Below are 12,213 nucleotides of genomic sequence, written 5' to 3' on the forward strand. Positions count from 1 at the left end.
GACTGTTCTATGAAATTTAAAATTTATCAATAAATATTAATTTAGTAAAGAATAGTAAAAAAAATAATTTGTCGCTCTGACGTTTGGGGCTTTTTTTGCTCCCAGGCTCCAATCATTGTATTTTTTACAAAGCATCATTATTTGTCATAAGTATGTAAAAGGTTCTCAGAAAAATTACTAAACTCATGAACAGATCGAGCATTTTTTGTTGTTTTAACTTCCAGATATGGAGAAAACTCCAAACATTTATATGTTTGTTTCTAACTTTTGTTGCACCTGTAATAAATAGCTTGATTATTTTAAATACATTTTCTTGCATTATCAGGTTTTCTTTTTTTGTTTGTTTCTTATTGTGTACTGTACTTTCTTGTGCTATTATGTTTTCTTATGTTATTTGACTTTACATTTTATTGCTCTTAATTATTTAAAAATCAATAACAAAAACTATAATATACGCAAAATTTAAAAAAATGAGTTAACCAGAATAAATTAATAAAAAAACTAAGCAATAAATAATAAATATTTTAGAAGCGAAAGCATTGGTAATAGCGTTTAACAAAATTTTATATTATAACAAAATGTTATTTTGACTAAAGATAAGCAAACTAGGAAACATTTGCTTTTCTTACCCCATACTGTTTCATCTGCGGAATCATTTATTTTGATATTTTAAACATTCGTATAAAAAATGAAAAAATATCAATTTTATTACATACAAAAAAAGAAATCAAAAAATCTCCCATCGTATCATTGTATTTAATTTATTTATTTAATAAAAATAAACGAATTAGAATTAACAAAATAAATTAAAAAACCTTAAAAAAAGTTTACTTGACAAACAAAGTTTCCAGCTTTCGTAAGCTTAGTTATCAGAAAAATATTTTACAAAATGTATGCTCTTAAGAAAAGCTTCCTCTTATGTATTTTTACTATTGGTTGTGTAGTAGTTTTAGCAACAACAGAAAACGAATACAAAAAAGCCGCTTGTCCTAGCAAATGCGGTCCGGTAGCTTGTCCAGGTTGTTTTTCTTTAAAAAAAAATGCATATATTTACTTATTTTAATAAATACAACATATTTTTTACAACTGGATGTTTTATGCTAATTGTAATCATTAATTATATATATATATATATATATATATATATATATATATATATATATATATATATATATATATATATATATATATATATATGGTTTTTCTTTCTTTGTTGTTAGGCAATTCTTACAGTGATAAATGTGGTTGTGTAAAATGTGCTAGTAATAGAGGAGGACCGTGTGGAGGTGTCGAAAATGCGCCTTGTAACTATGGTCTTAGATGCATTAATAATGTGTGCGCGCCTGGTAAGTTTAACCAAAAATTGCATTTAAACTTGTATATCAAAATTTATTAAAGATTCATACCGAGTAAACTAGTTTCATTTTGAAAAATTGTATTAATTGGAATATTTTTATTTGAATTGTAGAAGCGGAGGAAGATGACAATGTTCTACGAAAGTTAAAAAAGCTATTCAAGTTTTAAGAAAACAGAGAAGACAAGAATTTAATTTATATGTTTAATTTTGAATTGTACATATGAAAATTATTGTAATGTCATTTCTTGTTAAAAAATTGTTGTTACGTAAGGTACATAAAACAAATGATTTTTTGTTGTCGTTTGTAGATAAACTGTTTTTTTGCCAGTGACTTTCATCCAATATTAACAATCAGTTAACTAAAATCGTGAATTGTAACTGCAAATTTTTAAAGTTCTGAATAAAACCAACTTGAATCGAATAGATTTCGATATTTTTGCAATCTTTAGTTAAAGATGGTAAAAAGCATATGAATTACATTACATGGCCGTAGACAAGTGGGGGCTGGGGAGGGGGCAATTTCAGTTACTTTTATGCTTGAAATCTTTCAAGAACTTATTATTTAAAATTAAACATTATAATATAGTATTTATATATCAGTTTACATAAAAAAGCGGTGTCGGGATTGTTTTAAAAACGTTTGTATTGGCATTATTTAAAGCAATTATTTAAATGTTATTTATGCATTTCTTAGTTTTAAACTAGATTAAAACGAAGTTTGTTGTAGCTGTAGTAACAGTGTTTTCTATGATTTATTTTAGTGATATGTTTTTTAAAACAGATTTTGCGGCAGGAAAGCGTCTTAGACGACTAAAAGAAAGGTTAGAAGAGAAGAAGAGGTAGATACAAATTGCACTATTAGGGGAAAGTGGGGTAATATGGGATACTTAATTTTAACGACTTATAAAAATGAAATTTCAAAAATTAATGTTGTTGCTAATAGTCAGTTAGTTTCAATAGTTATCAAATATCATTTCTATAAAAGATGAGTCTAAAAGCTTCAATACACTTTGAGAATATTTAATAAACAGAAAATGTTTGGGTATCCCATATTACTCTCAAAGGTGGGGTAATATGGGACACCTGATCAATATCAGCTAAGGATGGTAATAAGTTATGCAAGATCTTATAAATCAATGAAACAAAACAAAAATTTATTAAAAAAAGTAAAAACAGCCTTAATATTACAAAAAAAAGAAAAGATTAATAAAAAAGAATTTCAATTTCTAATCGCTGTCAATGCATAAATCACATTTAAATTCGTCTTCATCAGCCCCTGCACATTCTGTGTGGGCCCATTTCCTGCAAGTTTGGCACATGACCTATTGCTCTCCTTGGCCATCCTCCAAGAATAAGCCAGTACAGTATATGCATGGAGTGTGATTATCAACCATTAACGCACTCGTCATTGTTGCGCCTAATTGTTTTTACTTTTTATTTTCGGCTGAAAAAAGTTTTTTTTTCAATTTTGATTTTCCTTTTGTTTTTTCATTTTTTTCAGGCTTCTCACTAAGCGATTGTTTGTAAGGGGAACTTGTCAGCACAGCAGTAAATCCCTTACGCCTTCTGGTTCAGTTCACTCTTTCTTTGGCTACGGGGTAAGGACTTATGTCACTAGCCAACATGGGTGTATCACTACCACTGGCGGATGTTGCAATTGAATGGTTATCTCATTTTCAGGGGCAGGCATTTCTGTTGTTTCTGCCGCCTTAAACTCCTACTCCTCAAATACATTCCTATTCACTGGCCAAATTTTAGTCTTTTCATATCTATTAACTGCTGTTGCGAGGCTGGAAGTGCGCAGATAGGCCATCGCAAATATAGAAGTTATTTGGAATTCTATGACGATTCGCCCAGGATGTGTGCGGAGCCACATCTGAATCTCGGAGTCATAATAAGTAGATAACGGCTTCATAAATGCAACATCAAGAGGTTGCATTCTGTGAGTGCAGTGCGGTGGGAGATATTTGTTATAAAATGTTTTCTAGCCAAATTATTGGCCTCCATATTCTTAGTATGTGAGGCATGACCATCTAATATAAGTAAAGCAGGGCTTTACACATTCAATAAAATGTCTGAGCCATTGGGTAAACAGTTCAAGTTGAATCCAGCCAGTCTTATGACAGGCATAAGTAGATCCTGCTGGTGCGCCGTCCATTAACTCCATTTTCATGCGCTGTCGAGGAAAAATAAACATAGGTGGGATATATGTCCCAGATGCACTCATGCAAAGTATTTTAGTAACCAACCGTCCTCTTTCAGCTGAAGAAAGGATGCCAACTTGTTTTTTCTCTTTCAGTGCTATTATTTTGGCATTATTGGACGGGACAGTGGTAATGCTCTTTACCACTGGTTTAAATTTCTTCTCATCGATTTCCCTTTCCAAAAGGTCAAAAAATTTGCCCACATTTACTTTGTTAAATGCGGTAGTGGTGTAGTGGTAAGAGCGCTCGCTTTGTAAACGAGAGGTTCGGAGTTCGACTCCCACCACGTCCCTGGAAGTACCGCTCTCAACTTAGTTTCTCCGCGCAGCGGCCTTGCTCGGCAAGGTTCGTGTTTCGGAGTTAAAGAGTTGAGAGAGGGTTGCACCACGAATAATGACTAAAAAAAAAAAAAAAAAATATTTAAAAAAAAAAAAATGAGTATTCTCCTCGACTGTAGTGGCCCCCCTCGGGCCTTGAGGAGGTGAATAATTAAAAAAAAAAAAAAAAAAATGCTGTAGCTCTTGCAATGGAAGTGGATTCTGGGGTTTTTATAGATAAGTGTGAATGTCGTCTTAAAAACGATGCTAGCCGGTCTTTTCCAGCTCTTTCTTTTGCAGAGTTAAAACGGTTGGGAATACCGTTAATTTTTAACCTTAATTTTACAGCTAAGCTGAAAGGCCAGTCTACGGACATTTAAGCTGGTAAGACCAAAAAGCCTGGCTTCCATTTCTACTATGTAATCAGCCATATCTGATTCAAATTTGGAAGAGAAAATGGGTTTTCGTCCAAGTGGGAGACTGGTCAATTCTTGTTCTGGATGATCGTTGCATTTTAATTTGCGTTCCAGAGATGACCGAGGGACATTGAAGACTTTGCTAGCTTTTAGATAGCCCTTTTTTTTTTCTAACGGCATTAATAGCTGCTGTTATAGCTTCTGCTGACCACTGTTGCCTCACTTTTTTTTTTCAAATGTTCTCGGCATCTAAAAAAATAACCATACGTTTTATTTTCTAGAATTTTAAACCTCTTAAGGGTTTATAAAATAAAAACATAAAAATGTAGTTTTTAAAAAAGAGTTGAACACACAAGAGTCTATTTTCAATGTGCTTTTCCTGAATGCGACCCCAATCAAAGATGTATGAAAGAAAAAATAACTAAAAATGATAAATTTTTTTTAGCGTAAAAAGAAATTTTAAAAATTAACAGCTTTATCATTATGACAAATAATATGACTTAAGGAAGTTGTTAGTGTCTATTTAATTAATGCACTTTAAAATTCTGAACATTTTTACAGAACTGTTGGATCTTAAGGTGGTTTATACTAATGAGAAACTGTTGTTGGTATTTTAGCTTTTTTTTATCATGAATAACAAAATTGGTTATAAATTGTTTATTTTTCAATCTCAAGTTAATACTTAACACACCCAGACTAATAATTAATGTAAATGAAACTTCTGGCTAGCTCAATACTGACAATACAATAAAAGCAAAATTAGCATTGAAAATATAATAAGATGAAAAGAAAATAATGGAAATAACGTGGGATAGTATCCCATTTTACCCCCATTTAGGTATCTCATATTACCCCACTATATAGCACACTTCTAATTGTGTTTTTTTTTATGTACCACGTGGAATGGACAACCCTTAAAAGGTATTTTATGTTTAATAATTGGTCAGTTACTAATTAAATTCTGAATATAGTAAGATAGTTTACCATTTTATTTTGGCCTCCTGTAACAAAGTCGATGTTATGTAAGGTTCACTGGTGAAAACTTGCAAGACTTTTTTCAGACGCAAATAATTCGAAAGAGAACAACTTATGCTTGCAGAAGTAACTTCCTGACCTTCGCCTCGTTTCCAATTCAACAAATATTTTATAGCACTGACCTATAAGTAGATAATAGGGGTATCCCATATTACCCACTATCCCATATTACCCAACTTTCCCCTACATTTTTCTATGCAAGAACTGTTGTCTCATCAGCTTCTCTTAGCACTGCCTCCACTACTAAGAATAAATCTTTTGCTTGCCTTGCAACTACAAATTCTAGTAGTTTTGACAGTACTTTTACAAGTGCATCTCTTGCTGATCCTGTCACTACTGCTACTAATTAACTTTTGTTGATTCTGCATTTACTGTTATTTTGGCAATCTTTAGCTTGCTATAATGCTTTATAAAGATCTGATGCTATATAAATTTTGTTTAATAAAACCAAACTTTGTTTTGTACTTTCTGTAACTTTCCGTATCTCGTAGGCATTTGAAAATATTATATTTGAAGGCCATATCTGACTTCACATTAAAAAAACATTTTTAAATGATAAATTACTTCAGAAATCTTATAAAAATATAAGAGAAATTACGTGAAAAAATAGGAATTGGTACCCAATCTGTTGAGTAACTTAAATTATATAGAAATGTTCTGAATACTATCAGATTTATGTTGTTGTATTTACATTATTTAAGCAATTTACATCCAATATACAGTAGGGTAGGTCATATTTTTAATTTTTCTGGTTTTTGTATCGTTACTAGTGGAAAAATTTACTGCACTATATAATATGAAAAATATTAGCCTTTTTGAATTTAGTTTAAAGGGGGCAACTTTTGCTTATATTATATGGGTATGATATTCACTGTTATTCGCCTACATATCACCTAAAAGTAAGTAAAAACACCATGCAAAGGTCAATAGCTACACTTGTATACTAAAAAAAAAAAAGTGAAAATGCAAAATCCTTATATAAAATCCTTTTAGCTGTTTAATTTTGGATTTGCGTTTCGAGTTTGGATTCCACGGTGTTTTTCTTAGGTTGTTTTTTCATAGGATTTTGTATACTCTAGATACATCTTTGACTAAACGTTCAACATTTTGAAAATGACATGGAATTCAGGAACTTGAAGAATACCATTTGTAACATTGATTAAGATGTCTTTATTGTTTACTTCAGATCAAATCGGAGAGAGATCTTAACATTTGACCAGTCGATCATTTCCAAATATAAGGAAGCATGAAAATTGAGAGAAACCTTTTGTAGATAGAAAACACGTACATCATTAGTATTCTCTTCTTTTCTACATGTAATAATTTTCTTTGCTGTATAGACTGCTTTTTCTTGCCTATATCCATTATGGCTGACAATAAAAGAATTTCAGGTCGAGCAAAATAGCAATTTCTTTTAATTTGCAATACTTTCAGGGTGATTGCTGTTGTATTAGGATGATTAAGAATCCGAACGCATTTCATAATCATGAAAAAATTCCGTGCTCCTTAAACGCATTTCCATTTTTTTTAAATTAAAAACCAGAAGAAGCAGTAAACTTTGATAATGTAATCAACAATTTTTAACAGACTTGTTGTGGGTGTTGTGGTATAACCGAAGCAGGTGATTGGCAAATGTGAGCCGCCTAGCATAATTGAGATTTCCGGAAGAAGTATTTGTGAAACATTTCTTCCTTTCTACATCCAAATTTTAGAATTCTCGAATAACAGCATTACATGCTTTAAAAATTTCATGCTTTAAGGAGGTATTTCTGATCTTTACTGAAATCACGAATGACGTCATCAAGCATTCCAATGTTCACTCCATTTAGACTGGGCAACTATTAGTACAAATTTACTAAGTTAACTACCAGTAGAAAATGAACATCGAAAGATAGTTGTTCACCAAGAATGAATTTGAATGCAGTAGGAATAGATGTACCACAATCAAGTGCAGTAAAAATTGCTCTGAGAGGCAGCTCATTTAAATGAAGCAAACAAATACACCATTGAAGAGGTCTGCCAATGCAAGTTTTAAGTAAACGAATGATACCATTTTTCGAACCGGTGTTTACATCGGTACCATCACAAACAACACTCTGTAAAGTCACAAGAAAATTTCTGTCATTTAAAACTGAAATGATTTCCTTCGCAACATTAACTGCTTTACCACTTTGTGGTCACAGTAGACGCAGTTGAGATATGAGCAGATAATGTAATAATTTTCTTTGATGGAAGCGAGCCTGCTAACTTTACCATTGCCTTGTTCCACTAAACTTTTGTCTGTATGGCCATCAAAACCAACTCCAATGATTTCTGTGGCCAATCCTGCATGTTCTTTGACATGTTTTTTGTCACAACAGGTTTCTTTGTCTTTTTAATTTTGCTTGATCCAATATGTAATGTGGTGAATCAAATTATATATCTTTTAGACAAGCGTACACAAATTTGTATATATCTTGGTTGCTAACTCCTGTTTGTTCCACTATTTGACAGAGTTCTTTGTACTGAAATAAATTGTGATATTTATGGATCATGTCCATTATACAAGCTGTCTTATGAATCTCGTGTAGTGAGCAAATCTTTATCACTCTTGCATCACAAGTTATTGTCGATGACGAAGCTTTTCATGTTGCTGCATTCTTTTTCCAAACTGAATTTCCCGTTCTTTAAGAGTTTTCTGCTTTTGGAGCCGTTCTGTTTCTTCTTGGTCATTCTGGCCAATGTTCATTTTACAATTACTCTTTTGATCTAGCCAAAATTCATACTCCTTTAAAAGAACTTTTCATGAAACAATGGCAGTTTGACCGGTCCCTGATACCACAATAAACATATTTGCAACGACAAATGTTAAATACTTTATTTAACGAACCAAGTTGGCACTGAAACGTAGATGAATTCCTTTTTTCATTGACATATTTTTTCAACCTTTTTGTATTAGTAACCAATTTATCCAAGCTTTTCAAAATGTTGTTATATGAAATCGTTGAAAACCTCGCACTCGACCATATGTTTAATAAATCATCAGCAACTATCTTATTTACGTCTCTGATTGATGGTTCTTCAGAGTTTAAGGATTGTGAGAAAATCTTTGCGTGTCAGATGTATAGATAATGCTTAAAGACTTCTGCTTTTGTTGGCAATTGGCTTTCTGGAAATTTACAAAGTTGACCAAATACTGAGTGTTCAGTGTCACTTGGTTTGGATAAACTTTTTCTCCGAGTTCATTATGCAATCTAAAAAGGGTAAAAAAGAAAAATTATTTAAAAAACAATAAATAAATAAAAAAGTATCATATTCTCTTGTAAATATCCTACAAATCAGTACACAAACATTCAAACAATCCTACAATGCGTTAAACTTTATTATTCACAACCAGCTTCATATGGCGTATATCTATGTCTATGTAAAAAGTTAATTTAAGTAAATTTAGAAATAATTTTTTTGCAATAAGCTTTGTAATTACTATTTTCACTGCTATTATATATATATATATTTACATTTACCTTTTTTTTACTTTTTATATTTTTTATTTATTGCAATCATTTTTACAAACTAAGAATATGCAGCTTTGCTTGCCGTTTAAACGACGATATTCCATTCAAGTCTTTTAATATTTGATTTTTCAAGTTTTTCCATGTTTTTGGGCCTTGTGACAAAATTGATAATTCAGAACACAGATTATTAGTTAAGTTTAGCGTTGTGTAAATTATGAACAATCCCAAATTAGAAATTAAAGTAATCGTAAAAAAATGCGCGATTTTTAACGCGCTTCTTTAGTGACATCTAACACGTACGAGTATATTTCACCAACCTTACAGACCAGCGAGTGAGTAAAAATAAGTAAAGTAAAATTGAAGTTAGAAATTAGAACCAATATACCTAACTATGGATAAAGTTAATTCAATAAAACTTGAAATATTCCGTTTGAATTAAGAGTGAGTTCAAACTAGTTAGAAAAGCATTATTTAAAAAGTTCAAAAAAAAGTTATCCCTCTAAGTGTTTAAGGAAGCTTGAATTTTCATCGTTTTCTTATTAATTTCATATTATAGCAACTTTTTGTAGTAGTGACAATAAATTATAAAATATAACACACCCTAATGTACAACGTACTTATACATGGGGCCGTTGATAAACATATCTCCCACATAAAAATTTGAATCTCCGTATGTTTAAAGTTACTTTTTTTACTAGAAAGGAGTCATAGTAAGAACAATACAGCTAAGAATACAGGATAAGTGACACTCAAAAGTAAAATTGTGGAATCCATAAAAATCATTACTACAGAATCTTGAAAAGTTTTATTGTAAAGAGACAGATTGGTGCAACCCTCTTCTTGATAACCCCTTCCCCCTCCTAGTTTAAGTAAGTTGTCTATGTCCATGCATTACATGCCATTTAGTGTTTTTTGCATTACATGTTGTTAAGCGTTATTTAGATATCTTTATTGTTCACTCCGATGTCCACTCTAGCCTGAAAGAGCACCATTTGTGAGGAAAACTATAAAAATCTATTTACTAAATACTTTTTTGATTGTGTTTATTTCAACCCGATAAATAGAATGATGAGGACTTTAATCAGGTATTTTGGTTAATATTGAACAAAAATAACGTATGAAATGGAATTGTTTTCAATATATCTTTTATAACTTCAAAAAAAAAAAAAAACTGAGGCAAATATAGACTTATAACAAAAATGCATGTATGGTTTATTAATATTCTTAAAGTCACAAATTGTTAAAACCTCATTCAACATTTACCGACGGAACAGAACCAATACTCAACTGCTTTTGTAGACCAAAAACCTCCAATTACACCGGGAGTCTAATCAAATATACAAACCACAAATTAATCAATAAAATCTATATTAACCATTACTTCTGCCATCATACAATTTTTTGCTTGTCGTCTTTCCAATGTTGCTTTGAACCTTGAACCTCTTAGTTTTGAGCCAGAGCTCTAACCATTACGCCGCAACTGCTATAGTTTACCGTCATCTTTTTCATCACTTCAGCTTCAGTTATCTTAAATTTATAATTTGGTGAATCTCTTTTGCCATAATCAGATTTTTGATGAAGTTTACCCAATTGTTCATTCTTCATTGCAATATAAATGTTTTTGGAGTTTGTCTAATGCCAGATAGTTAACTCAACCACCAAAATTTTCATTTTACGGGCATGTAGGTAAGTATTTATTTCGTATATTATAAAGAAGTCAAAAGTAGTTTAAAGCATTTATTTAAAATAATATTTAATCTAAAAACTAAAACTAAAATTGACACCATTATGGCTCACTATAAATTATCTCGTTTATCTCTCTTTCTTTTTTTTTTAGTTTTATTTCCTGAAACATACAGCGCTATGCTTACATTTAGTCTCTCTCAGTCGGAGGAGGTTTTCCAGCTTTTTTTTGTTTATGTATAAAATTAAAAAATTTAATTTTTTAAGTTTTTTTTGAAATTCTATGTTGCTCTTTGGCTTTTATTTCTTGGTGCAATACAAATTTAGCCGAAATATTGAATAATTATTTTTAATAAATTATCATATATGATGAAACGTGAACTATTTTTTTTTTGTAAAAATATATAAGTGTTTTAAATAAAGACAGTTTAAGCCGAAATTTTTGAGCTATAGCTCCTAGATTTTGCAGTTTTTTCCATTTATTTTTGCTTGTGAAAATAAACAGTTAAACGGTTGTGAAAACATAGACATAAAAACTTATTAAAATTATCAGTTTGGAGCATAAATTGATAGTATTTCCATGAGAATTGACAAGTATTGCTATGAAAATTGCTAGATATTTTAATATTTTTCCAAAAAAAAACTAAAGTATTCAATTTACATAGACAAGCTACATTTTTTTTAAATGAAGTTACAAATATTGAGTTGGTTTTTTACTATTAACTTTAAAGATGTCTTAGCAATTTGCAATCGTAAAACACTTGGGTTTTGGAAGTACAAATTTGAAAAAACTAAAGTAGATTAAAAATTGCTAACCTCCATTACAGAGACAAAATTCAAACAGTAACACTCTTGAATTTTTAGAACTGATATTTTTCGGAACAGTCACAAATAAAATGCTTTTTCTAAAACAAAATTTTATTTTCCGTCATTAAATGCTGCAAAACTTGTTTGATCACATTAAAATTAATAATTTTTTCTGCACGGGAAACCTATAGAATAGCTGGAACCTTTGCTTGAAATTAATCAAAAGTCAACAATGTCAACAAACACAGCTTTCTCTTATAAATGGCTACAGTCAAGATGCGTTCACATCTTCCTAAAGGTGAATGTTTGTGTAAACAATTATTTTCCTCTACATAAGTGGACATATCTTTACTGATAATGTACTTTAAATGTTTTGTTTAGTCGTCAAATGGGTAGTACTAGTATATGTTTACAAGCAATATAAAACTTGAAACAAGGTATTGTATAGGAGACCCATCCGTCCTGATTTAGACATTACAGTTACGTTTTTTGAACTCATGTCCACTGTGGATCTTTTAGGACAAAATGGACCGATATATCTGTAATAAATTTGATAAATTTTTGAGCTATAGCTCCTGGTTTATATAAACTTGATTTATCCATTTTAGTCATGTGACAGAAAACGGAACATTATTTTTTTTTCAAAAATTTCTTTTGTTATTAGTTAAGTGCGTTTTGTATGATACTTAAATGTGTTCAGTAATCAAATGTAATTTTTTTTTTAAGCTTTCGCAAAAAAATTTCAATGAACTTTTGTTGTTCATTTATTTTTTTGTTTGTAGGTTTTTTATTTCCAAAAAGTCTTTATATAATTTAGTCTCTATATCACTTATAGTTTTGGACTATATTAACTTTAATGATAATATTAACATAATCCGCGACAATTTTTTTAAAACCTTT

At 30.6% G+C, this 12,213-nt stretch overlaps 1 non-coding gene across 1 annotated transcript; it reads left to right on the plus strand.

Annotated features, from left to right (window-relative positions):
- Positions 1-836: 836 nt before the first annotated feature.
- Positions 837-1,645, plus strand: LOC100206396 (serine protease HTRA3). Its single transcript, XR_010636348.1, has 3 exons — positions 837-1,019; positions 1,221-1,346; positions 1,469-1,645. It is a non-coding gene; the product is annotated as a serine protease HTRA3 (transcript).
- Positions 1,646-12,213: the final 10,568 nt, after the last annotated feature.

Source organism: Hydra vulgaris, chromosome 02, assembly GCF_038396675.1.
Source record: "Hydra vulgaris chromosome 02, alternate assembly HydraT2T_AEP".
NCBI classification, from domain to species: Eukaryota; Metazoa; Cnidaria; class Hydrozoa; order Anthoathecata; family Hydridae; genus Hydra; species Hydra vulgaris.